At 53.2% G+C, this 19,445-nt stretch overlaps 54 non-coding genes across 54 annotated transcripts; 14 read left to right on the top strand and 40 right to left on the bottom strand.

Moving 5' to 3' along the window:
- Positions 1–145: 145 nt before the first annotated feature.
- Positions 146–218, bottom strand: Trnav-cac (transfer RNA valine (anticodon CAC)). The gene has a single exon. It is a non-coding gene; the product is annotated as a tRNA-Val (tRNA).
- A 402-nt stretch (positions 219–620) lies between these two features.
- Positions 621–692, top strand: Trnap-agg (transfer RNA proline (anticodon AGG)). The gene has a single exon. It is a non-coding gene; the product is annotated as a tRNA-Pro (tRNA).
- A 194-nt stretch (positions 693–886) lies between these two features.
- On the bottom strand, positions 887–959 carry Trnav-aac (transfer RNA valine (anticodon AAC)). The gene has a single exon. It is a non-coding gene; the product is annotated as a tRNA-Val (tRNA).
- A 158-nt stretch (positions 960–1,117) lies between these two features.
- Trnav-cac (transfer RNA valine (anticodon CAC)) lies at positions 1,118–1,190 on the bottom strand. Its single transcript has one exon. It is a non-coding gene; the product is annotated as a tRNA-Val (tRNA).
- A 402-nt stretch (positions 1,191–1,592) lies between these two features.
- Positions 1,593–1,669, top strand: Trnap-agg (transfer RNA proline (anticodon AGG)). The gene has a single exon. It is a non-coding gene; the product is annotated as a tRNA-Pro (tRNA).
- Positions 1,670–1,858: 189 nt separating this feature from the next.
- Positions 1,859–1,931, bottom strand: Trnav-aac (transfer RNA valine (anticodon AAC)). The gene has a single exon. It is a non-coding gene; the product is annotated as a tRNA-Val (tRNA).
- A 158-nt stretch (positions 1,932–2,089) lies between these two features.
- Positions 2,090–2,162, bottom strand: Trnav-cac (transfer RNA valine (anticodon CAC)). Its single transcript has one exon. It is a non-coding gene; the product is annotated as a tRNA-Val (tRNA).
- A 402-nt stretch (positions 2,163–2,564) lies between these two features.
- Positions 2,565–2,636, top strand: Trnap-agg (transfer RNA proline (anticodon AGG)). Its single transcript has one exon. It is a non-coding gene; the product is annotated as a tRNA-Pro (tRNA).
- A 194-nt stretch (positions 2,637–2,830) lies between these two features.
- On the bottom strand, positions 2,831–2,903 carry Trnav-aac (transfer RNA valine (anticodon AAC)). Its single transcript has one exon. It is a non-coding gene; the product is annotated as a tRNA-Val (tRNA).
- A 158-nt stretch (positions 2,904–3,061) lies between these two features.
- On the bottom strand, positions 3,062–3,134 carry Trnav-cac (transfer RNA valine (anticodon CAC)). The gene has a single exon. It is a non-coding gene; the product is annotated as a tRNA-Val (tRNA).
- A 668-nt stretch (positions 3,135–3,802) lies between these two features.
- Positions 3,803–3,875, bottom strand: Trnav-aac (transfer RNA valine (anticodon AAC)). Its single transcript has one exon. It is a non-coding gene; the product is annotated as a tRNA-Val (tRNA).
- Positions 3,876–4,033: 158 nt separating this feature from the next.
- Positions 4,034–4,106, bottom strand: Trnav-cac (transfer RNA valine (anticodon CAC)). The gene has a single exon. It is a non-coding gene; the product is annotated as a tRNA-Val (tRNA).
- Positions 4,107–4,774: 668 nt separating this feature from the next.
- On the bottom strand, positions 4,775–4,847 carry Trnav-aac (transfer RNA valine (anticodon AAC)). Its single transcript has one exon. It is a non-coding gene; the product is annotated as a tRNA-Val (tRNA).
- A 158-nt stretch (positions 4,848–5,005) lies between these two features.
- Positions 5,006–5,078, bottom strand: Trnav-cac (transfer RNA valine (anticodon CAC)). Its single transcript has one exon. It is a non-coding gene; the product is annotated as a tRNA-Val (tRNA).
- Positions 5,079–5,479: 401 nt separating this feature from the next.
- On the top strand, positions 5,480–5,552 carry Trnap-agg (transfer RNA proline (anticodon AGG)). The gene has a single exon. It is a non-coding gene; the product is annotated as a tRNA-Pro (tRNA).
- A 194-nt stretch (positions 5,553–5,746) lies between these two features.
- Positions 5,747–5,819, bottom strand: Trnav-aac (transfer RNA valine (anticodon AAC)). The gene has a single exon. It is a non-coding gene; the product is annotated as a tRNA-Val (tRNA).
- Positions 5,820–5,977: 158 nt separating this feature from the next.
- Positions 5,978–6,050, bottom strand: Trnav-cac (transfer RNA valine (anticodon CAC)). The gene has a single exon. It is a non-coding gene; the product is annotated as a tRNA-Val (tRNA).
- A 402-nt stretch (positions 6,051–6,452) lies between these two features.
- On the top strand, positions 6,453–6,529 carry Trnap-agg (transfer RNA proline (anticodon AGG)). Its single transcript has one exon. It is a non-coding gene; the product is annotated as a tRNA-Pro (tRNA).
- Positions 6,530–6,718: 189 nt separating this feature from the next.
- Trnav-aac (transfer RNA valine (anticodon AAC)) lies at positions 6,719–6,791 on the bottom strand. Its single transcript has one exon. It is a non-coding gene; the product is annotated as a tRNA-Val (tRNA).
- A 158-nt stretch (positions 6,792–6,949) lies between these two features.
- On the bottom strand, positions 6,950–7,022 carry Trnav-cac (transfer RNA valine (anticodon CAC)). Its single transcript has one exon. It is a non-coding gene; the product is annotated as a tRNA-Val (tRNA).
- Positions 7,023–7,423: 401 nt separating this feature from the next.
- Trnap-agg (transfer RNA proline (anticodon AGG)) lies at positions 7,424–7,496 on the top strand. The gene has a single exon. It is a non-coding gene; the product is annotated as a tRNA-Pro (tRNA).
- A 194-nt stretch (positions 7,497–7,690) lies between these two features.
- Trnav-aac (transfer RNA valine (anticodon AAC)) lies at positions 7,691–7,763 on the bottom strand. The gene has a single exon. It is a non-coding gene; the product is annotated as a tRNA-Val (tRNA).
- Positions 7,764–7,921: 158 nt separating this feature from the next.
- Positions 7,922–7,994, bottom strand: Trnav-cac (transfer RNA valine (anticodon CAC)). The gene has a single exon. It is a non-coding gene; the product is annotated as a tRNA-Val (tRNA).
- Positions 7,995–8,396: 402 nt separating this feature from the next.
- Trnap-agg (transfer RNA proline (anticodon AGG)) lies at positions 8,397–8,473 on the top strand. Its single transcript has one exon. It is a non-coding gene; the product is annotated as a tRNA-Pro (tRNA).
- Positions 8,474–8,662: 189 nt separating this feature from the next.
- On the bottom strand, positions 8,663–8,735 carry Trnav-aac (transfer RNA valine (anticodon AAC)). The gene has a single exon. It is a non-coding gene; the product is annotated as a tRNA-Val (tRNA).
- Positions 8,736–8,893: 158 nt separating this feature from the next.
- Positions 8,894–8,966, bottom strand: Trnav-cac (transfer RNA valine (anticodon CAC)). The gene has a single exon. It is a non-coding gene; the product is annotated as a tRNA-Val (tRNA).
- Positions 8,967–9,368: 402 nt separating this feature from the next.
- On the top strand, positions 9,369–9,440 carry Trnap-agg (transfer RNA proline (anticodon AGG)). The gene has a single exon. It is a non-coding gene; the product is annotated as a tRNA-Pro (tRNA).
- A 194-nt stretch (positions 9,441–9,634) lies between these two features.
- On the bottom strand, positions 9,635–9,707 carry Trnav-aac (transfer RNA valine (anticodon AAC)). The gene has a single exon. It is a non-coding gene; the product is annotated as a tRNA-Val (tRNA).
- Positions 9,708–9,865: 158 nt separating this feature from the next.
- Trnav-cac (transfer RNA valine (anticodon CAC)) lies at positions 9,866–9,938 on the bottom strand. The gene has a single exon. It is a non-coding gene; the product is annotated as a tRNA-Val (tRNA).
- A 668-nt stretch (positions 9,939–10,606) lies between these two features.
- Trnav-aac (transfer RNA valine (anticodon AAC)) lies at positions 10,607–10,679 on the bottom strand. The gene has a single exon. It is a non-coding gene; the product is annotated as a tRNA-Val (tRNA).
- Positions 10,680–10,837: 158 nt separating this feature from the next.
- Trnav-cac (transfer RNA valine (anticodon CAC)) lies at positions 10,838–10,910 on the bottom strand. Its single transcript has one exon. It is a non-coding gene; the product is annotated as a tRNA-Val (tRNA).
- A 668-nt stretch (positions 10,911–11,578) lies between these two features.
- On the bottom strand, positions 11,579–11,651 carry Trnav-aac (transfer RNA valine (anticodon AAC)). Its single transcript has one exon. It is a non-coding gene; the product is annotated as a tRNA-Val (tRNA).
- A 158-nt stretch (positions 11,652–11,809) lies between these two features.
- Positions 11,810–11,882, bottom strand: Trnav-cac (transfer RNA valine (anticodon CAC)). Its single transcript has one exon. It is a non-coding gene; the product is annotated as a tRNA-Val (tRNA).
- Positions 11,883–12,283: 401 nt separating this feature from the next.
- Positions 12,284–12,356, top strand: Trnap-agg (transfer RNA proline (anticodon AGG)). Its single transcript has one exon. It is a non-coding gene; the product is annotated as a tRNA-Pro (tRNA).
- A 194-nt stretch (positions 12,357–12,550) lies between these two features.
- Positions 12,551–12,623, bottom strand: Trnav-aac (transfer RNA valine (anticodon AAC)). The gene has a single exon. It is a non-coding gene; the product is annotated as a tRNA-Val (tRNA).
- Positions 12,624–12,781: 158 nt separating this feature from the next.
- Positions 12,782–12,854, bottom strand: Trnav-cac (transfer RNA valine (anticodon CAC)). Its single transcript has one exon. It is a non-coding gene; the product is annotated as a tRNA-Val (tRNA).
- Positions 12,855–13,256: 402 nt separating this feature from the next.
- Positions 13,257–13,333, top strand: Trnap-agg (transfer RNA proline (anticodon AGG)). Its single transcript has one exon. It is a non-coding gene; the product is annotated as a tRNA-Pro (tRNA).
- A 189-nt stretch (positions 13,334–13,522) lies between these two features.
- Positions 13,523–13,595, bottom strand: Trnav-aac (transfer RNA valine (anticodon AAC)). The gene has a single exon. It is a non-coding gene; the product is annotated as a tRNA-Val (tRNA).
- A 158-nt stretch (positions 13,596–13,753) lies between these two features.
- Trnav-cac (transfer RNA valine (anticodon CAC)) lies at positions 13,754–13,826 on the bottom strand. Its single transcript has one exon. It is a non-coding gene; the product is annotated as a tRNA-Val (tRNA).
- Positions 13,827–14,228: 402 nt separating this feature from the next.
- On the top strand, positions 14,229–14,300 carry Trnap-agg (transfer RNA proline (anticodon AGG)). Its single transcript has one exon. It is a non-coding gene; the product is annotated as a tRNA-Pro (tRNA).
- Positions 14,301–14,494: 194 nt separating this feature from the next.
- Trnav-aac (transfer RNA valine (anticodon AAC)) lies at positions 14,495–14,567 on the bottom strand. Its single transcript has one exon. It is a non-coding gene; the product is annotated as a tRNA-Val (tRNA).
- A 158-nt stretch (positions 14,568–14,725) lies between these two features.
- Positions 14,726–14,798, bottom strand: Trnav-cac (transfer RNA valine (anticodon CAC)). Its single transcript has one exon. It is a non-coding gene; the product is annotated as a tRNA-Val (tRNA).
- Positions 14,799–15,466: 668 nt separating this feature from the next.
- Positions 15,467–15,539, bottom strand: Trnav-aac (transfer RNA valine (anticodon AAC)). Its single transcript has one exon. It is a non-coding gene; the product is annotated as a tRNA-Val (tRNA).
- Positions 15,540–15,697: 158 nt separating this feature from the next.
- Positions 15,698–15,770, bottom strand: Trnav-cac (transfer RNA valine (anticodon CAC)). The gene has a single exon. It is a non-coding gene; the product is annotated as a tRNA-Val (tRNA).
- A 668-nt stretch (positions 15,771–16,438) lies between these two features.
- Positions 16,439–16,511, bottom strand: Trnav-aac (transfer RNA valine (anticodon AAC)). The gene has a single exon. It is a non-coding gene; the product is annotated as a tRNA-Val (tRNA).
- A 158-nt stretch (positions 16,512–16,669) lies between these two features.
- On the bottom strand, positions 16,670–16,742 carry Trnav-cac (transfer RNA valine (anticodon CAC)). The gene has a single exon. It is a non-coding gene; the product is annotated as a tRNA-Val (tRNA).
- Positions 16,743–17,143: 401 nt separating this feature from the next.
- Positions 17,144–17,216, top strand: Trnap-agg (transfer RNA proline (anticodon AGG)). Its single transcript has one exon. It is a non-coding gene; the product is annotated as a tRNA-Pro (tRNA).
- A 194-nt stretch (positions 17,217–17,410) lies between these two features.
- Trnav-aac (transfer RNA valine (anticodon AAC)) lies at positions 17,411–17,483 on the bottom strand. Its single transcript has one exon. It is a non-coding gene; the product is annotated as a tRNA-Val (tRNA).
- A 158-nt stretch (positions 17,484–17,641) lies between these two features.
- Positions 17,642–17,714, bottom strand: Trnav-cac (transfer RNA valine (anticodon CAC)). Its single transcript has one exon. It is a non-coding gene; the product is annotated as a tRNA-Val (tRNA).
- A 402-nt stretch (positions 17,715–18,116) lies between these two features.
- Positions 18,117–18,193, top strand: Trnap-agg (transfer RNA proline (anticodon AGG)). The gene has a single exon. It is a non-coding gene; the product is annotated as a tRNA-Pro (tRNA).
- Positions 18,194–18,382: 189 nt separating this feature from the next.
- Positions 18,383–18,455, bottom strand: Trnav-aac (transfer RNA valine (anticodon AAC)). Its single transcript has one exon. It is a non-coding gene; the product is annotated as a tRNA-Val (tRNA).
- Positions 18,456–18,613: 158 nt separating this feature from the next.
- On the bottom strand, positions 18,614–18,686 carry Trnav-cac (transfer RNA valine (anticodon CAC)). The gene has a single exon. It is a non-coding gene; the product is annotated as a tRNA-Val (tRNA).
- A 402-nt stretch (positions 18,687–19,088) lies between these two features.
- On the top strand, positions 19,089–19,160 carry Trnap-agg (transfer RNA proline (anticodon AGG)). Its single transcript has one exon. It is a non-coding gene; the product is annotated as a tRNA-Pro (tRNA).
- Positions 19,161–19,354: 194 nt separating this feature from the next.
- Trnav-aac (transfer RNA valine (anticodon AAC)) lies at positions 19,355–19,427 on the bottom strand. The gene has a single exon. It is a non-coding gene; the product is annotated as a tRNA-Val (tRNA).
- Positions 19,428–19,445: the final 18 nt, after the last annotated feature.

Raw genomic sequence — 19,445 nt, 5'->3', positions numbered from 1 at the left:
CTTACTTCACAGACAACTTGTAGTGATGTTGCCATCGTAACTAAAAAATTCAATAAATGTGGTACTTGCATAACGAAGAGACATGCAGCAGATCCACACACGACGTGGCTCATTGGAGGACAATACGACATAGGCAGGAAAGTACTGTTCCCGCCCGGGATCGAACCGGGGACCTTCTGCGTGTGAAGCAGACGTGATAACCGCTACACTACGGAAACGACGGACCCGAGGAGTCCATCCTTGTTCACTCGAACTTGCCTCAGACTTTCTCTCGTCCGCGAATGCACAAACGACAGTTCTTTTGTCAGCCTGGAACCCATCACAGCCGAGGGCTCAAGAAGTCTTCGGGGTGCTCGAGAGGGTGTCTGCCGTAGCACCCCTAACGAGATAGCGGCGTTTCGCGCAGTCGTTATTGCAAGTCATATCAGCAAAAGCAATCACTTTCTCAGCAGCAGGCATTGCGAGCCCAGCGGCAGCTCTACATGAAGGTACCAATAGCCCAGGAAGGCCGCCGACCGCGGGAATTCGCGCCGCCCCCATCCCGCCAGCGTACACGAGACTTCTAGGGCACCCTGGACGACATCGAGGGATTGGAATAATTGGCATTCGCCGGGTCACAGGGCTCGTTGGTCTAGGGGTATGATTCCTGCTTAGGGTGCAGGAGGTCCCGGGTTCAAATCCCGGACGAGCCCTAGCGTTTTGTGCAAACTGATCGCACGTCAGTGGCTGAGTCAGCGCAAAAAGCTCGCCGTCAATATCAAATGAATTTCTTATTCGATGTGAGCAATTGACACTCGGGTCCGACGCGTGAAGGCGATTACGAGGGTTTCGGGTACAGATGGTAGCAGATGCATGTTAGTACGTCTTGCTTAAAGTGATGAAAAAGTGTTTCGTCCCGGGATCTAACCGGGGACCTTCTGCGTGTTAGGCAGACGTGATAACCGCTACACCACGGAAACTGCTTGTGTGCACCTTACTTCACAGACAACTTGTAGTGATGTTGCCATCGTAACTAAAAAATTCAATAAATGTGGTACTTGCAAAACGAAGGGACATGCAGCAGATCCACACACGACGTGGCTCATTGGAGGACAATACGACATAGGCAGGAAAGTACTGTTCCCGCCCGGGATCGAACCGGGGACCTTCTGCGTGTGAAGCAGACGTGATAACCGCTACACTACGGAAACGACGGACCCGAGGAGGCCATCCTTGTTCACTCGAACTTGCCTCAGACTTTCTCTCTTCCGCGAATGCACACACGACCGTTCTTTTGTCAGCCTGGAACCCATCACAGCCGAGGGCTCAAGAAGTCTTCGGGGTGCTCGAGAGGGTGTCTGCCGTAGCACCCCTAACGAGATAGCGGCGTTTCGCGCAGTCGTTATTGCAAGTCATATCAGCAAAAGCAATCACTTTCTCAGCAGCAGGCATTGCGAGCCCAGCGGCAGCTCTACATGAAGGTACCAATAGCCCAGGAAGGCCGCCGACCGCGGGAATTCGCGCCGCCCCCATCCCGCCAGCGTACACGAGACTTCTAGGGCACCCTGGACGACATCGAGGGACTGGAATAATTGGCATTCGCTGTGTCACAGGCCTCGTTGGCCTAGGGGTATGATTCCTGCTTAGGGTGCAGGAGGTCCCGGGTTCAAATCCCGGACGAGTCCTAGCGTTTTGTGCACACTGATCGCACGTCAGTGGCTGAGTCAGCGCAAAAAGCTCGCCGTCAATATCAAATGAATTTCTTATTCGATGTGAGCAATTGACACTCGGGTCCGACGCCTGAAGGCGATTACGAGGGTTTCGGGTACAGATGGTAGCAGATGCATGTTAGTACGTCTTGCTTAAAGTAATGAAAAAGTGTTTCCGCCCGGGATCGAACCGGGGACCTTCTGCGTGTTAGGCAGACGTGATAACCGCTACACCACGGAAACTGCTTGTGTGCACCTTACTTCACAGACAACTTGTAGTGATGTTGCCATCGTAACTAAAAAATTCAATAAATGTGGTACTTGCATAACGAAGAGACATGCAGCAGATCCACACACGACGTGGCTCATTGGAGGACAATACGACATAGGCAGGAAAGTACTGTTCCCGCCCGGGATCGAACCGGGGACCTTCTGCGTGTGAAGCAGACGTGATAACCGCTACACTACGGAAACGACGGACCCGAGGAGTCCATCCTTGTTCACTCGAACTTGCCTCAGACTTTCTCTCGTCCGCGAATGCACAAACGACAGTTCTTTTGTCAGCCTGGAACCCATCACAGCCGAGGGCTCAAGAAGTCTTCGGGGTGCTCGAGAGGGTGTCTGCCGTAGCACCCCTAACGAGATAGCGGCGTTTCGCGCAGTCGTTATTGCAAGTCATATCAGCAAAAGCAATCACTTTCTCAGCAGCAGGCATTGCGAGCCCAGCGGCAGCTCTACATGAAGGTACCAATAGCCCAGGAAGGCCGCCGACCGCGGGAATTCGCGCCGCCCCCATCCCGCCAGCGTACACGAGACTTCTAGGGCACCCTGGACGACATCGAGGGACTGGAATAATTGGCATTCGCCGTGTCACAGGGCTCGTTGGTCTAGGGGTATGATTCCTGCTTAGGGTGCAGGAGGTCCCGGGTTCAAATCCCGGACGAGCCCTAGCGTTTTGTGCAAACTGATCGCACGTCAGTGGCTGAGTCAGCGCAAAAAGCTCGCCGTCAATATCAAATGAATTTCTTATTCGATGTGAGCAATTGACACTCGGGTCCGACGCGTGAAGGCGATTACGAGGGTTTCGGGTACAGATGGTAGCAGATGCATGTTAGTACGTCTTGCTTAAAGTGATGAAAAAGTGTTTCGTCCCGGGATCTAACCGGGGACCTTCTGCGTGTTAGGCAGACGTGATAACCGCTACACCACGGAAACTGCTTGTGTGCACCTTACTTCACAGACAACTTGTAGTGATGTTGCCATCGTAACTAAAAAATTCAATAAATGTGGTACTTGCAAAACGAAGGGACATGCAGCAGATCCACACACGACGTGGCTCATTGGAGGACAATACGACATAGGCAGGAAAGTACTGTTCCCGCCCGGGATCGAACCGGGGACCTTCTGCGTGTGAAGCAGACGTGATAACCGCTACACTACGGAAACGACGGACCCGAGGAGTCCATCCTTGTTCACTCGAACTTGCCTCAGACTTTCTCTCGTCCGCGAATGCACACACGACAGTTCTTTTGTCAGCCTGGAACCCATCACAGCCGAGGGCTCAAGAAGTCTTCGGGGTGCTCGAGAGGGTGTCTGCCGTAGCACCCCTAACGAGATAGCGGCGTTTCGCGCAGTCGTTATTGCAAGTCATATCAGCAAAAGCAATCACTTTCTCAGCAGCAGGCATTGCGAGCCCAGCGGCAGCTCTACATGAAGGTACCAATAGCCCAGGAAGGCCGCCGACCGCGGGAATTCGCGCCGCCCCCATCCCGCCAGCGTACACGAGACTTCTAGGGCACCCTGGACGACATCGAGGGACTGGAATAATTGGCATTTGCTGTGTCACAGGGCTCGTTGGTCTAGGGGTATGATTCCTGCTTAGGGTGCAGGAAGTCCCGGGTTCAAATTCCGGACGAGTCCTAGCGTTTTGTGCACACTGATCGCACGTCAGTGGCTGAGTCAGCGCAAAAAGCTCGCCGTCAATATCAAATGAATTTCTTATTCGATGTGAGCAATTGACACTCGGGTCCGACGCGTGAAGGCGATTACGAGGGTTTCGGGTACAGATGGTAGCAGATGCATGTTAGTACGTCTTGCTTAAAGTGATGAAAAAGTGTTTCCGCCCGGGATCGAACCGGGGACCTTCTGCGTGTTAGGCAGACGTGATAACCGCTACACCACGGAAACTGCTTGTGTACACCTTACTTCACAGACAACTTGTAGTGATGTTGCCATCGTAACTATAAAATTCAATAAATGTGGTACTTGCAAAACGAAGGGACATGCAGCAGATCCACACACGACGTGGCTCATTGGAGCACAATACGACATAGGCAGGAAAGTACTGTTCCCGCCCGGGATCGAACCGGGGACCTACTGCGTGTGAAGCAGACGTGATAACCGCTACACTACGGAATCGACGGACCCGAGGAGTCCATCCTTGTTCACTCGAACTTGCCTCAGACTTTCTCTCGTCCGCGAATGCACACACGACAGTTCTTTTGTCAGCCTGGAACCCATCACAGCCGAGGGCTCAAGAAGTCTTCGGGGTGCTCGAGAGGGTGTCTGCCGTAGCACCCCTAACGAGATAGCGGCGTTTCGCGCAGTCGTTATTGCAAGTCATATCAGCAAAAGCAATCACTTTCTCAGCAGCAGGCATTGCGAGCCCAGCGGCAGCTCTACATGAAGGTACCAATAGCCCAGGAAGGCCGCCGACCGCGGGAATTCGCGCCGCCCCCATCCCGCCAGCGTACACGAGACTTCTAGGGCACCCTGGACGACATCGAGGGACTGGAATAATTGGCATTTGCTGTGTCACAGGGCTCGTTGGTCTAGGGGTATGATTCCTGCTTAGGGTGCAGGAAGTCCCGGGTTCAAATTCCGGACGAGTCCTAGCGTTTTGTGCACACTGATCGCACGTCAGTGGCTGAGTCAGCGCAAAAAGCTCGCCGTCAATATCAAATGAATTTCTTATTCGATGTGAGCAATTGACACTCGGGTCCGACGCCTGAAGGCGATTACGAGGGTTTCGGGTACAGATGGTAGCAGATGCATGTTAGTACGTCTTGCTTAAAGTGATGAAAAAGTGTTTCCGCCCGGGATCGAACCGGGGACCTTATGCGTGTTAGGCAGACGTGATAACCGCTACACCACGGAAACTGCTTGTGTACACCTTACTTCACAGACAACTTGTAGTGATGTTGCCATCGTAACTATAAAATTCAATAAATGTGGTACTTGCAAAACGAAGGGACATGCAGCAGATCCACACACGACGTGGCTCATTGGAGCACAATACGACATAGGCAGGAAAGTACTGTTCCCGCCCGGGATCGAACCGGGGACCTACTGCGTGTGAAGCAGACGTGATAACCGCTACACTACGGAATCGACGGACCCGAGGAGTCCATCCTTGTTCACTCGAACTTGCCTCAGACTTTCTCTCGTCCGCGAATGCACACACGACAGTTCTTTTGTCAGCCTGGAACCCATCACAGCCGAGGGCTCAAGAAGTCTTCGGGGTGCTCGAGAGGGTGTCTGCCGTAGCACCCCTAACGAGATAGCGGCGTTTCGCGCAGTCGTTATTGCAAGTCATATCAGCAAAAGCAATCACTTTCTCAGCAGCAGGCATTGCGAGCCCAGCGGCAGCTCTACATGAAGGTACCAATAGCCCAGGAAGGCCGCCGACCGCGGGAATTCGCGCCGCCCCCATCCCGCCAGCGTACACGAGACTTCTAGGGCACCCTGGACGACATCGAGGGACTGGAATAATTGGCATTCGCTGTGTCACAGGCCTCGTTGGTCTAGGGGTATGATTCCTGCTTAGGGTGCAGGAGGTCCCGGGTTCAAATCCCGGACGAGTCCTAGTGTTTTGTGCACACTGATCGCACGTCAGCGGCTGAGTCAGCGCAAAAAGCTCGCCGTCAATATCAAATGAATTTCTTATTCGATGTGAGCAATTGACACTCGGGTCCGACGCCTGAAGGCGATTACGAGGGTTTCGGGTACAGATGGTAGCAGATGCATGTTAGTACGTCTTGCTTAAAGTAATGAAAAAGTGTTTCCGCCCGGGATCTAACCGGGGACCTTCTGCGTGTTAGGCAGACGTGATAACCGCTACACCACGGAAACTGCTTGTGTGCACCTTACTTCACAGACAACTTGTAGTGATGTTGCCATCGTAACTAAAAAATTCAATAAATGTGGTACTTGCATAACGAAGAGACATGCAGCAGATCCACACACGACGTGGCTCATTGGAGGACAATACGACATAGGCAGGAAAGTACTGTTCCCGCCCGGGATCGAACCGGGGACCTTCTGCGTGTGAAGCAGACGTGATAACCGCTACACTACGGAAACGACGGACCCGAGGAGGCCATCCTTGTTCACTCGAACTTGCCTCAGACTTTCTCTCTTCCGCGAATGCACACACGACCGTTCTTTTGTCAGCCTGGAACCCATCACAGCCGAGGGCTCAAGAAGTCTTCGGGGTGCTCGAGAGGGTGTCTGCCGTAGCACCCCTAACGAGATAGCGGCGTTTCGCGCAGTCGTTATTGCAAGTCATATCAGCAAAAGCAATCACTTTCTCAGCAGCAGGCATTGCGAGCCCAGCGGCAGCTCTACATGAAGGTACCAATAGCCCAGGAAGGCCGCCGACCGCGGGAATTCGCGCCGCCCCCATCCCGCCAGCGTACACGAGACTTCTAGGGCACCCTGGACGACATCGAGGGACTGGAATAATTGGCATTCGCTGTGTCACAGGCCTCGTTGGCCTAGGGGTATGATTCCTGCTTAGGGTGCAGGAGGTCCCGGGTTCAAATCCCGGACGAGTCCTAGCGTTTTGTGCACACTGATCGCACGTCAGTGGCTGAGTCAGCGCAAAAAGCTCGCCGTCAATATCAAATGAATTTCTTATTCGATGTGAGCAATTGACACTCGGGTCCGACGCCTGAAGGCGATTACGAGGGTTTCGGGTACAGATGGTAGCAGATGCATGTTAGTACGTCTTGCTTAAAGTAATGAAAAAGTGTTTCCGCCCGGGATCGAACCGGGGACCTTCTGCGTGTTAGGCAGACGTGATAACCGCTACACCACGGAAACTGCTTGTGTGCACCTTACTTCACAGACAACTTGTAGTGATGTTGCCATCGTAACTAAAAAATTCAATAAATGTGGTACTTGCATAACGAAGAGACATGCAGCAGATCCACACACGACGTGGCTCATTGGAGGACAATACGACATAGGCAGGAAAGTACTGTTCCCGCCCGGGATCGAACCGGGGACCTTCTGCGTGTGAAGCAGACGTGATAACCGCTACACTACGGAAACGACGGACCCGAGGAGTCCATCCTTGTTCACTCGAACTTGCCTCAGACTTTCTCTCGTCCGCGAATGCACAAACGACAGTTCTTTTGTCAGCCTGGAACCCATCACAGCCGAGGGCTCAAGAAGTCTTCGGGGTGCTCGAGAGGGTGTCTGCCGTAGCACCCCTAACGAGATAGCGGCGTTTCGCGCAGTCGTTATTGCAAGTCATATCAGCAAAAGCAATCACTTTCTCAGCAGCAGGCATTGCGAGCCCAGCGGCAGCTCTACATGAAGGTACCAATAGCCCAGGAAGGCCGCCGACCGCGGGAATTCGCGCCGCCCCCATCCCGCCAGCGTACACGAGACTTCTAGGGCACCCTGGACGACATCGAGGGACTGGAATAATTGGCATTCGCTGTGTCACAGGCCTCGTTGGTCTAGGGGTATGATTCCTGCTTAGGGTGCAGGAGGTCCCGGGTTCAAATCCCGGACGAGTCCTAGTGTTTTGTGCACACTGATCGCACGTCAGCGGCTGAGTCAGCGCAAAAAGCTCGCCGTCAATATCAAATGAATTTCTTATTCGATGTGAGCAATTGACACTCGGGTCCGACGCCTGAAGGCGATTACGAGGGTTTCGGGTACAGATGGTAGCAGATGCATGTTAGTACGTCTTGCTTAAAGTAATGAAAAAGTGTTTCCGCCCGGGATCTAACCGGGGACCTTCTGCGTGTTAGGCAGACGTGATAACCGCTACACCACGGAAACTGCTTGTGTGCACCTTACTTCACAGACAACTTGTAGTGATGTTGCCATCGTAACTAAAAAATTCAATAAATGTGGTACTTGCATAACGAAGAGACATGCAGCAGATCCACACACGACGTGGCTCATTGGAGGACAATACGACATAGGCAGGAAAGTACTGTTCCCGCCCGGGATCGAACCGGGGACCTTCTGCGTGTGAAGCAGACGTGATAACCGCTACACTACGGAAACGACGGACCCGAGGAGGCCATCCTTGTTCACTCGAACTTGCCTCAGACTTTCTCTCTTCCGCGAATGCACACACGACCGTTCTTTTGTCAGCCTGGAACCCATCACAGCCGAGGGCTCAAGAAGTCTTCGGGGTGCTCGAGAGGGTGTCTGCCGTAGCACCCCTAACGAGATAGCGGCGTTTCGCGCAGTCGTTATTGCAAGTCATATCAGCAAAAGCAATCACTTTCTCAGCAGCAGGCATTGCGAGCCCAGCGGCAGCTCTACATGAAGGTACCAATAGCCCAGGAAGGCCGCCGACCGCGGGAATTCGCGCCGCCCCCATCCCGCCAGCGTACACGAGACTTCTAGGGCACCCTGGACGACATCGAGGGACTGGAATAATTGGCATTCGCTGTGTCACAGGCCTCGTTGGCCTAGGGGTATGATTCCTGCTTAGGGTGCAGGAGGTCCCGGGTTCAAATCCCGGACGAGTCCTAGCGTTTTGTGCACACTGATCGCACGTCAGTGGCTGAGTCAGCGCAAAAAGCTCGCCGTCAATATCAAATGAATTTCTTATTCGATGTGAGCAATTGACACTCGGGTCCGACGCCTGAAGGCGATTACGAGGGTTTCGGGTACAGATGGTAGCAGATGCATGTTAGTACGTCTTGCTTAAAGTAATGAAAAAGTGTTTCCGCCCGGGATCGAACCGGGGACCTTCTGCGTGTTAGGCAGACGTGATAACCGCTACACCACGGAAACTGCTTGTGTGCACCTTACTTCACAGACAACTTGTAGTGATGTTGCCATCGTAACTAAAAAATTCAATAAATGTGGTACTTGCATAACGAAGAGACATGCAGCAGATCCACACACGACGTGGCTCATTGGAGGACAATACGACATAGGCAGGAAAGTACTGTTCCCGCCCGGGATCGAACCGGGGACCTTCTGCGTGTGAAGCAGACGTGATAACCGCTACACTACGGAAACGACGGACCCGAGGAGTCCATCCTTGTTCACTCGAACTTGCCTCAGACTTTCTCTCGTCCGCGAATGCACAAACGACAGTTCTTTTGTCAGCCTGGAACCCATCACAGCCGAGGGCTCAAGAAGTCTTCGGGGTGCTCGAGAGGGTGTCTGCCGTAGCACCCCTAACGAGATAGCGGCGTTTCGCGCAGTCGTTATTGCAAGTCATATCAGCAAAAGCAATCACTTTCTCAGCAGCAGGCATTGCGAGCCCAGCGGCAGCTCTACATGAAGGTACCAATAGCCCAGGAAGGCCGCCGACCGCGGGAATTCGCGCCGCCCCCATCCCGCCAGCGTACACGAGACTTCTAGGGCACCCTGGACGACATCGAGGGACTGGAATAATTGGCATTCGCCGTGTCACAGGGCTCGTTGGTCTAGGGGTATGATTCCTGCTTAGGGTGCAGGAGGTCCCGGGTTCAAATCCCGGACGAGCCCTAGCGTTTTGTGCAAACTGATCGCACGTCAGTGGCTGAGTCAGCGCAAAAAGCTCGCCGTCAATATCAAATGAATTTCTTATTCGATGTGAGCAATTGACACTCGGGTCCGACGCGTGAAGGCGATTACGAGGGTTTCGGGTACAGATGGTAGCAGATGCATGTTAGTACGTCTTGCTTAAAGTGATGAAAAAGTGTTTCGTCCCGGGATCTAACCGGGGACCTTCTGCGTGTTAGGCAGACGTGATAACCGCTACACCACGGAAACTGCTTGTGTGCACCTTACTTCACAGACAACTTGTAGTGATGTTGCCATCGTAACTAAAAAATTCAATAAATGTGGTACTTGCAAAACGAAGGGACATGCAGCAGATCCACACACGACGTGGCTCATTGGAGGACAATACGACATAGGCAGGAAAGTACTGTTCCCGCCCGGGATCGAACCGGGGACCTTCTGCGTGTGAAGCAGACGTGATAACCGCTACACTACGGAAACGACGGACCCGAGGAGTCCATCCTTGTTCACTCGAACTTGCCTCAGACTTTCTCTCGTCCGCGAATGCACACACGACAGTTCTTTTGTCAGCCTGGAACCCATCACAGCCGAGGGCTCAAGAAGTCTTCGGGGTGCTCGAGAGGGTGTCTGCCGTAGCACCCCTAACGAGATAGCGGCGTTTCGCGCAGTCGTTATTGCAAGTCATATCAGCAAAAGCAATCACTTTCTCAGCAGCAGGCATTGCGAGCCCAGCGGCAGCTCTACATGAAGGTACCAATAGCCCAGGAAGGCCGCCGACCGCGGGAATTCGCGCCGCCCCCATCCCGCCAGCGTACACGAGACTTCTAGGGCACCCTGGACGACATCGAGGGACTGGAATAATTGGCATTTGCTGTGTCACAGGGCTCGTTGGTCTAGGGGTATGATTCCTGCTTAGGGTGCAGGAAGTCCCGGGTTCAAATTCCGGACGAGTCCTAGCGTTTTGTGCACACTGATCGCACGTCAGTGGCTGAGTCAGCGCAAAAAGCTCGCCGTCAATATCAAATGAATTTCTTATTCGATGTGAGCAATTGACACTCGGGTCCGACGCGTGAAGGCGATTACGAGGGTTTCGGGTACAGATGGTAGCAGATGCATGTTAGTACGTCTTGCTTAAAGTGATGAAAAAGTGTTTCCGCCCGGGATCGAACCGGGGACCTTCTGCGTGTTAGGCAGACGTGATAACCGCTACACCACGGAAACTGCTTGTGTACACCTTACTTCACAGACAACTTGTAGTGATGTTGCCATCGTAACTATAAAATTCAATAAATGTGGTACTTGCAAAACGAAGGGACATGCAGCAGATCCACACACGACGTGGCTCATTGGAGCACAATACGACATAGGCAGGAAAGTACTGTTCCCGCCCGGGATCGAACCGGGGACCTACTGCGTGTGAAGCAGACGTGATAACCGCTACACTACGGAATCGACGGACCCGAGGAGTCCATCCTTGTTCACTCGAACTTGCCTCAGACTTTCTCTCGTCCGCGAATGCACACACGACAGTTCTTTTGTCAGCCTGGAACCCATCACAGCCGAGGGCTCAAGAAGTCTTCGGGGTGCTCGAGAGGGTGTCTGCCGTAGCACCCCTAACGAGATAGCGGCGTTTCGCGCAGTCGTTATTGCAAGTCATATCAGCAAAAGCAATCACTTTCTCAGCAGCAGGCATTGCGAGCCCAGCGGCAGCTCTACATGAAGGTACCAATAGCCCAGGAAGGCCGCCGACCGCGGGAATTCGCGCCGCCCCCATCCCGCCAGCGTACACGAGACTTCTAGGGCACCCTGGACGACATCGAGGGACTGGAATAATTGGCATTTGCTGTGTCACAGGGCTCGTTGGTCTAGGGGTATGATTCCTGCTTAGGGTGCAGGAAGTCCCGGGTTCAAATTCCGGACGAGTCCTAGCGTTTTGTGCACACTGATCGCACGTCAGTGGCTGAGTCAGCGCAAAAAGCTCGCCGTCAATATCAAATGAATTTCTTATTCGATGTGAGCAATTGACACTCGGGTCCGACGCGTGAAGGCGATTACGAGGGTTTCGGGTACAGATGGTAGCAGATGCATGTTAGTACGTCTTGCTTAAAGTGATGAAAAAGTGTTTCCGCCCGGGATCGAACCGGGGACCTTATGCGTGTTAGGCAGACGTGATAACCGCTACACCACGGAAACTGCTTGTGTACACCTTACTTCACAGACAACTTGTAGTGATGTTGCCATCGTAACTATAAAATTCAATAAATGTGGTACTTGCAAAACGAAGGGACATGCAGCAGATCCACACACGACGTGGCTCATTGGAGCACAATACGACATAGGCAGGAAAGTACTGTTCCCGCCCGGGATCGAACCGGGGACCTACTGCGTGTGAAGCAGACGTGATAACCGCTACACTACGGAATCGACGGACCCGAGGAGTCCATCCTTGTTCACTCGAACTTGCCTCAGACTTTCTCTCGTCCGCGAATGCACACACGACAGTTCTTTTGTCAGCCTGGAACCCATCACAGCCGAGGGCTCAAGAAGTCTTCGGGGTGCTCGAGAGGGTGTCTGCCGTAGCACCCCTAACGAGATAGCGGCGTTTCGCGCAGTCGTTATTGCAAGTCATATCAGCAAAAGCAATCACTTTCTCAGCAGCAGGCATTGCGAGCCCAGCGGCAGCTCTACATGAAGGTACCAATAGCCCAGGAAGGCCGCCGACCGCGGGAATTCGCGCCGCCCCCATCCCGCCAGCGTACACGAGACTTCTAGGGCACCCTGGACGACATCGAGGGACTGGAATAATTGGCATTCGCTGTGTCACAGGCCTCGTTGGTCTAGGGGTATGATTCCTGCTTAGGGTGCAGGAGGTCCCGGGTTCAAATCCCGGACGAGTCCTAGTGTTTTGTGCACACTGATCGCACGTCAGCGGCTGAGTCAGCGCAAAAAGCTCGCCGTCAATATCAAATGAATTTCTTATTCGATGTGAGCAATTGACACTCGGGTCCGACGCCTGAAGGCGATTACGAGGGTTTCGGGTACAGATGGTAGCAGATGCATGTTAGTACGTCTTGCTTAAAGTAATGAAAAAGTGTTTCCGCCCGGGATCTAACCGGGGACCTTCTGCGTGTTAGGCAGACGTGATAACCGCTACACCACGGAAACTGCTTGTGTGCACCTTACTTCACAGACAACTTGTAGTGATGTTGCCATCGTAACTAAAAAATTCAATAAATGTGGTACTTGCATAACGAAGAGACATGCAGCAGATCCACACACGACGTGGCTCATTGGAGGACAATACGACATAGGCAGGAAAGTACTGTTCCCGCCCGGGATCGAACCGGGGACCTTCTGCGTGTGAAGCAGACGTGATAACCGCTACACTACGGAAACGACGGACCCGAGGAGGCCATCCTTGTTCACTCGAACTTGCCTCAGACTTTCTCTCTTCCGCGAATGCACACACGACCGTTCTTTTGTCAGCCTGGAACCCATCACAGCCGAGGGCTCAAGAAGTCTTCGGGGTGCTCGAGAGGGTGTCTGCCGTAGCACCCCTAACGAGATAGCGGCGTTTCGCGCAGTCGTTATTGCAAGTCATATCAGCAAAAGCAATCACTTTCTCAGCAGCAGGCATTGCGAGCCCAGCGGCAGCTCTACATGAAGGTACCAATAGCCCAGGAAGGCCGCCGACCGCGGGAATTCGCGCCGCCCCCATCCCGCCAGCGTACACGAGACTTCTAGGGCACCCTGGACGACATCGAGGGACTGGAATAATTGGCATTCGCTGTGTCACAGGCCTCGTTGGCCTAGGGGTATGATTCCTGCTTAGGGTGCAGGAGGTCCCGGGTTCAAATCCCGGACGAGTCCTAGCGTTTTGTGCACACTGATCGCACGTCAGTGGCTGAGTCAGCGCAAAAAGCTCGCCGTCAATATCAAATGAATTTCTTATTCGATGTGAGCAATTGACACTCGGGTCCGACGCCTGAAGGCGATTACGAGGGTTTCGGGTACAGATGGTAGCAGATGCATGTTAGTACGTCTTGCTTAAAGTAATGAAAAAGTGTTTCCGCCCGGGATCGAACCGGGGACCTTCTGCGTGTTAGGCAGACGTGATAACCGCTACACCACGGAAACTGCTTGTGTGCACCTTACTTCACAGACAACTTGTAGTGATGTTGCCATCGTAAATGAAAAATTCAATAAATGTGGTACTTGCATAACGAAGAGACATGCAGCAGATCCACACACGACGTGGCTCATTGGAGGACAATACGACATAGGCAGGAAAGTACTGTTCCCGCCCGGGATCGAACCGGGGACCTTCTGCGTGTGAAGCAGACGTGATAACCGCTACACTACGGAAACGACGGACCCGAGGAGTCCATCCTTGTTCACTCGAACTTGCCTCAGACTTTCTCTCGTCCGCGAATGCACAAACGACAGTTCTTTTGTCAGCCTGGAACCCATCACAGCCGAGGGCTCAAGAAGTCTTCGGGGTGCTCGAGAGGGTGTCTGCCGTAGCACCCCTAACGAGATAGCGGCGTTTCGCGCAGTCGTTATTGCAAGTCATATCAGCAAAAGCAATCACTTTCTCAGCAGCAGGCATTGCGAGCCCAGCGGCAGCTCTACATGAAGGTACCAATAGCCCAGGAAGGCCGCCGACCGCGGGAATTCGCGCCGCCCCCATCCCGCCAGCGTACACGAGACTTCTAGGGCACCCTGGACGACATCGAGGGACTGGAATAATTGGCATTCGCCGGGTCACAGGGCTCGTTGGTCTAGGGGTATGATTCCTGCTTAGGGTGCAGGAGGTCCCGGGTTCAAATCCCGGACGAGCCCTAGCGTTTTGTGCAAACTGATCGCACGTCAGTGGCTGAGTCAGCGCAAAAAGCTCGCCGTCAATATCAAATGAATTTCTTATTCGATGTGAGCAATTGACACTCGGGTCCGACGCGTGAAGGCGATTACGAGGGTTTCGGGTACAGATGGTAGCAGATGCATGTTAGTACGTCTTGCTTAAAGTGATGAAAAAGTGTTTCGTCCCGGGATCTAACCGGGGACCTTCTGCGTGTTAGGCAGACGTGATAACCGCTACACCACGGAAACTGCTTGTGTGCACCTTACTTCACAGACAACTTGTAGTGATGTTGCCATCGTAACTAAAAAATTCAATAAATGTGGTACTTGCAAAACGAAGGGACATGCAGCAGATCCACACACGACGTGGCTCATTGGAGGACAATACGACATAGGCAGGAAAGTACTGTTCCCGCCCGGGATCGAACCGGGGACCTTCTGCGTGTGAAGCAGACGTGATAACCGCTACACTACGGAAACGACGGACCCGCGGAGTCCATCCTTGTTCACTCGAACTTGCCTCAGACTTTCTCTCGTCCGCGAATGCACACACGACAGTTCTTTTGTCAGCCTGGAACCCATCACAGCCGAGGGCTCAAGAAGTCTTCGGGGTGCTCGAGAGGGTGTCTGCCGTAGCACCCCTAACGAGATAGCGGCGTTTCGCGCAGTCGTTATTGCAAGTCATATCAGCAAAAGCAATCACTTTCTCAGCAGCAGGCATTGCGAGCCCAGCGGCAGCTCTACATGAAGGTACCAATAGCCCAGGAAGGCCGCCGACCGCGGGAATTCGCGCCGCCCCCATCCCGCCAGCGTACACGAGACTTCTAGGGCACCCTGGACGACATCGAGGGACTGGAATAATTGGCATTTGCTGTGTCACAGGGCTCGTTGGTCTAGGGGTATGATTCCTGCTTAGGGTGCAGGAAGTCCCGGGTTCAAATTCCGGACGAGTCCTAGCGTTTTGTGCACACTGATCGCACGTCAGTGGCTGAGTCAGCGCAAAAAGCTCGCCGTCAATATCAAATGAATTTCTTATTCGATGTGAGCAATTGACACTCGGGTCCGACGCGTGAAGGCGATTACGAGGGTTTCGGGTACAGATGGTAGCAGATGCATGTTAGTACGTCTTGCTTAAAGTGATGAAAAAGTGTTTCCGCCCGGGATCTAACCGGGGACCTTCTGCGTGTTAGGCAGACGTGATAACCGCTACACCACGGAAACTGCTTGTGTGCACCTTACTTCACAGACAACTTGTAGTGATGTTGCCATCGTAACTAAAAAATTCAATAAATGTGGTACTTGCATAACGAAGAGACATGCAGCAGATCCACACACGACGTGGCTCATTGGAGGACAATACGACATAGGCAGGAAAGTACTGTTCCCGCCCGGGATCGAACCGGGGACCTTCTGCGTGTGAAGCAGACGTGATAACCGCTACACTACGGAAACGACGGACCCGAGGAGGCCATCCTTGTTCACTCGAACTTGCCTCAGACTTTCTCTCTTCCGCGAATGCACACACGACCGTTCTTTTGTCAGCCTGGAACCCATCACAGCCGAGGGCTCAAGAAGTCTTCGGGGTGCTCGAGAGGGTGTCTGCCGTAGCACCCCTAACGAGATAGCGGCGTTTCGCGCAGTCGTTATTGCAAGTCATATCAGCAAAAGCAATCACTTTCTCAGCAGCAGGCATTGCGAGCCCAGCGGCAGCTCTACATGAAGGTACCAATAGCCCAGGAAGGCCGCCGACCGCGGGAATTCGCGCCGCCCCCATCCCGCCAGCGTACACGAGACTTCTAGGGCACCCTGGACGACATCGAGGGACTGGAATAATTGGCATTTGCTGTGTCACAGGGCTCGTTGGTCTAGGGGTATGATTCCTGCTTAGGGTGCAGGAAGTCCCGGGTTCAAATTCCGGACGAGTCCTAGCGTTTTGTGCACACTGATCGCACGTCAGTGGCTGAGTCAGCGCAAAAAGCTCGCCGTCAATATCAAATGAATTTCTTATTCGATGTGAGCAATTGACACTCGGGTCCGACGCGTGAAGGCGATTACGAGGGTTTCGGGTACAGATGGTAGCAGATGCATGTTAGTACGTCTTGCTTAAAGTGATGAAAAAGTGTTTCCGCCCGGGATCGAACCGGGGACCTTATGCGTGTTAGGCAGACGTGATAACCGCTACACCACGGAAACTGCTTGTGTACACCTTACTTCACAGACAACTTGTAGTGATGTTGCCATCGTAACTATAAAATTCAATAAATGTGGTACTTGCAAAACGAAGGGACATGCAGCAGATCCACACACGACGTGGCTCATTGGAGCACAATACGACATAGGCAGGAAAGTACTGTTCCCGCCCGGGATCGAACCGGGGACCTACTGCGTGTGAAGCAGACGTGATAACCGCTACACTACGGAATCGACGGACCCGAGGAGTCCATCCTTGTTCACTCGAACTTGCCTCAGACTTTCTCTCGTCCGCGAATGCACACACGACAGTTCTTTTGTCAGCCTGGAACCCATCACAGCCGAGGGCTCAAGAAGTCTTCGGGGTGCTCGAGAGGGTGTCTGCCGTAGCACCCCTAACGAGATAGCGGCGTTTCGCGCAGTCGTTATTGCAAGTCATATCAGCAAAAGCAATCACTTTCTCAGCAGCAGGCATTGCGAGCCCAGCGGCAGCTCTACATGAAGGTACCAATAGCCCAGGAAGGCCGCCGACCGCGGGAATTCGCGCCGCCCCCATCCCGCCAGCGTACACGAGACTTCTAGGGCACCCTGGACGACATCGAGGGACTGGAATAATTGGCATTCGCTGTGTCACAGGCCTCGTTGGTCTAGGGGTATGATTCCTGCTTAGGGTGCAGGAGGTCCCGGGTTCAAATCCCGGACGAGTCCTAGTGTTTTGTGCACACTGATCGCACGTCAGCGGCTGAGTCAGCGCAAAAAGCTCGCCGTCAATATCAAATGAATTTCTTATTCGATGTGAGCAATTGACACTCGGGTCCGACGCCTGAAGGCGATTACGAGGGTTTCGGGTACAGATGGTAGCAGATGCATGTTAGTACGTCTTGCTTAAAGTAATGAAAAAGTGTTTCCGCCCGGGATCTAACCGGGGACCTTCTGCGTGTTAGGCAGACGTGATAACCGCTACACCACGGAAACTGCTTGTGTGCACCTTACTTCACAGACAACTTGTAGTGATGTTGCCATCGTAACTAAAAAATTCAATAAATGTGGTACTTGCATAACGAAGAGACATGCAGCAGATCCACACACGACGTGGCTCATTGGAGGACAATACGACATAGGCAGGAAAGTACTGTTCCCGCCCGGGATCGAACCGGGGACCTTCTGCGTGTGAAGCAGACGTGATAACCGCTACACTACGGAAACGACGGACCCGAGGAGGCCATCCTTGTTCACTCGAACTTGCCTCAGACTTTCTCTCTTCCGCGAATGCACACACGACCGTTCTTTTGTCAGCCTGGAACCCATCACAGCCGAGGGCTCAAGAAGTCTTCGGGGTGCTCGAGAGGGTGTCTGCCGTAGCACCCCTAACGAGATAGCGGCGTTTCGCGCAGTCGTTATTGCAAGTCATATCAGCAAAAGCAATCACTTTCTCAGCAGCAGGCATTGCGAGCCCAGCGGCAGCTCTACATGAAGGTACCAATAGCCCAGGAAGGCCGCCGACCGCGGGAATTCGCGCCGCCCCCATCCCGCCAGCGTACACGAGACTTCTAGGGCACCCTGGACGACATCGAGGGACTGGAATAATTGGCATTCGCTGTGTCACAGGCCTCGTTGGCCTAGGGGTATGATTCCTGCTTAGGGTGCAGGAGGTCCCGGGTTCAAATCCCGGACGAGTCCTAGCGTTTTGTGCACACTGATCGCACGTCAGTGGCTGAGTCAGCGCAAAAAGCTCGCCGTCAATATCAAATGAATTTCTTATTCGATGTGAGCAATTGACACTCGGGTCCGACGCCTGAAGGCGATTACGAGGGTTTCGGGTACAGATGGTAGCAGATGCATGTTAGTACGTCTTGCTTAAAGTAATGAAAAAGTGTTTCCGCCCGGGATCGAACCGGGGACCTTCTGCGTGTTAGGCAGACGTGATAACCGCTACACCACGGAAACTGCTTGTGTGCACCTTACTTCACAGACAACTTGTAGTGATGTTGCCATCGTAAATGAAAAATTCAATAAATGTGGTACTTGCATAACGAAGAGACATGCAGCAGATCCACACACGACGTGGCTCATTGGAGGACAATACGACATAGGCAGGAAAGTACTGTTCCCGCCCGGGATCGAACCGGGGACCTTCTGCGTGTGAAGCAGACGTGATAACCGCTACACTACGGAAACGACGGACCCGAGGAGTCCATCCTTGTTCACTCGAACTTGCCTCAGACTTTCTCTCGTCCGCGAATGCACAAACGACAGTTCTTTTGTCAGCCTGGAACCCATCACAGCCGAGGGCTCAAGAAGTCTTCGGGGTGCTCGAGAGGGTGTCTGCCGTAGCACCCCTAACGAGATAGCGGCGTTTCGCGCAGTCGTTATTGCAAGTCATATCAGCAAAAGCAATCACTTTCTCAGCAGCAGGCATTGCGAGCCCAGCGGCAGCTCTACATGAAGGTACCAATAGCCCAGGAAGGCCGCCGACCGCGGGAATTCGCGCCGCCCCCATCCCGCCAGCGTACACGAGACTTCTAGGGCACCCTGGACGACATCGAGGGACTGGAATAATTGGCATTCGCCGGGTCACAGGGCTCGTTGGTCTAGGGGTATGATTCCTGCTTAGGGTGCAGGAGGTCCCGGGTTCAAATCCCGGACGAGCCCTAGCGTTTTGTGCAAACTGATCGCACGTCAGTGGCTGAGTCAGCGCAAAAAGCTCGCCGTCAATATCAAATGAATTTCTTATTCGATGTGAGCAATTGACACTCGGGTCCGACGCGTGAAGGCGATTACGAGGGTTTCGGGTACAGATGGTAGCAGATGCATGTTAGTACGTCTTGCTTAAAGTGATGAAAAAGTGTTTCGTCCCGGGATCTAACCGGGGACCTTCTGCGTGTTAGGCAGACGTGATAACCGCTACACCACGGAAACTGCTTGTGTGCACCTTAC

This window comes from Schistocerca serialis, chromosome 2, assembly GCF_023864345.2.
Source record: "Schistocerca serialis cubense isolate TAMUIC-IGC-003099 chromosome 2, iqSchSeri2.2, whole genome shotgun sequence".
NCBI lineage: Eukaryota > Metazoa > Arthropoda > Insecta > Orthoptera > Acrididae > Schistocerca > Schistocerca serialis.
This window is presented reverse-complemented; position numbering and strand designations above follow the sequence as displayed.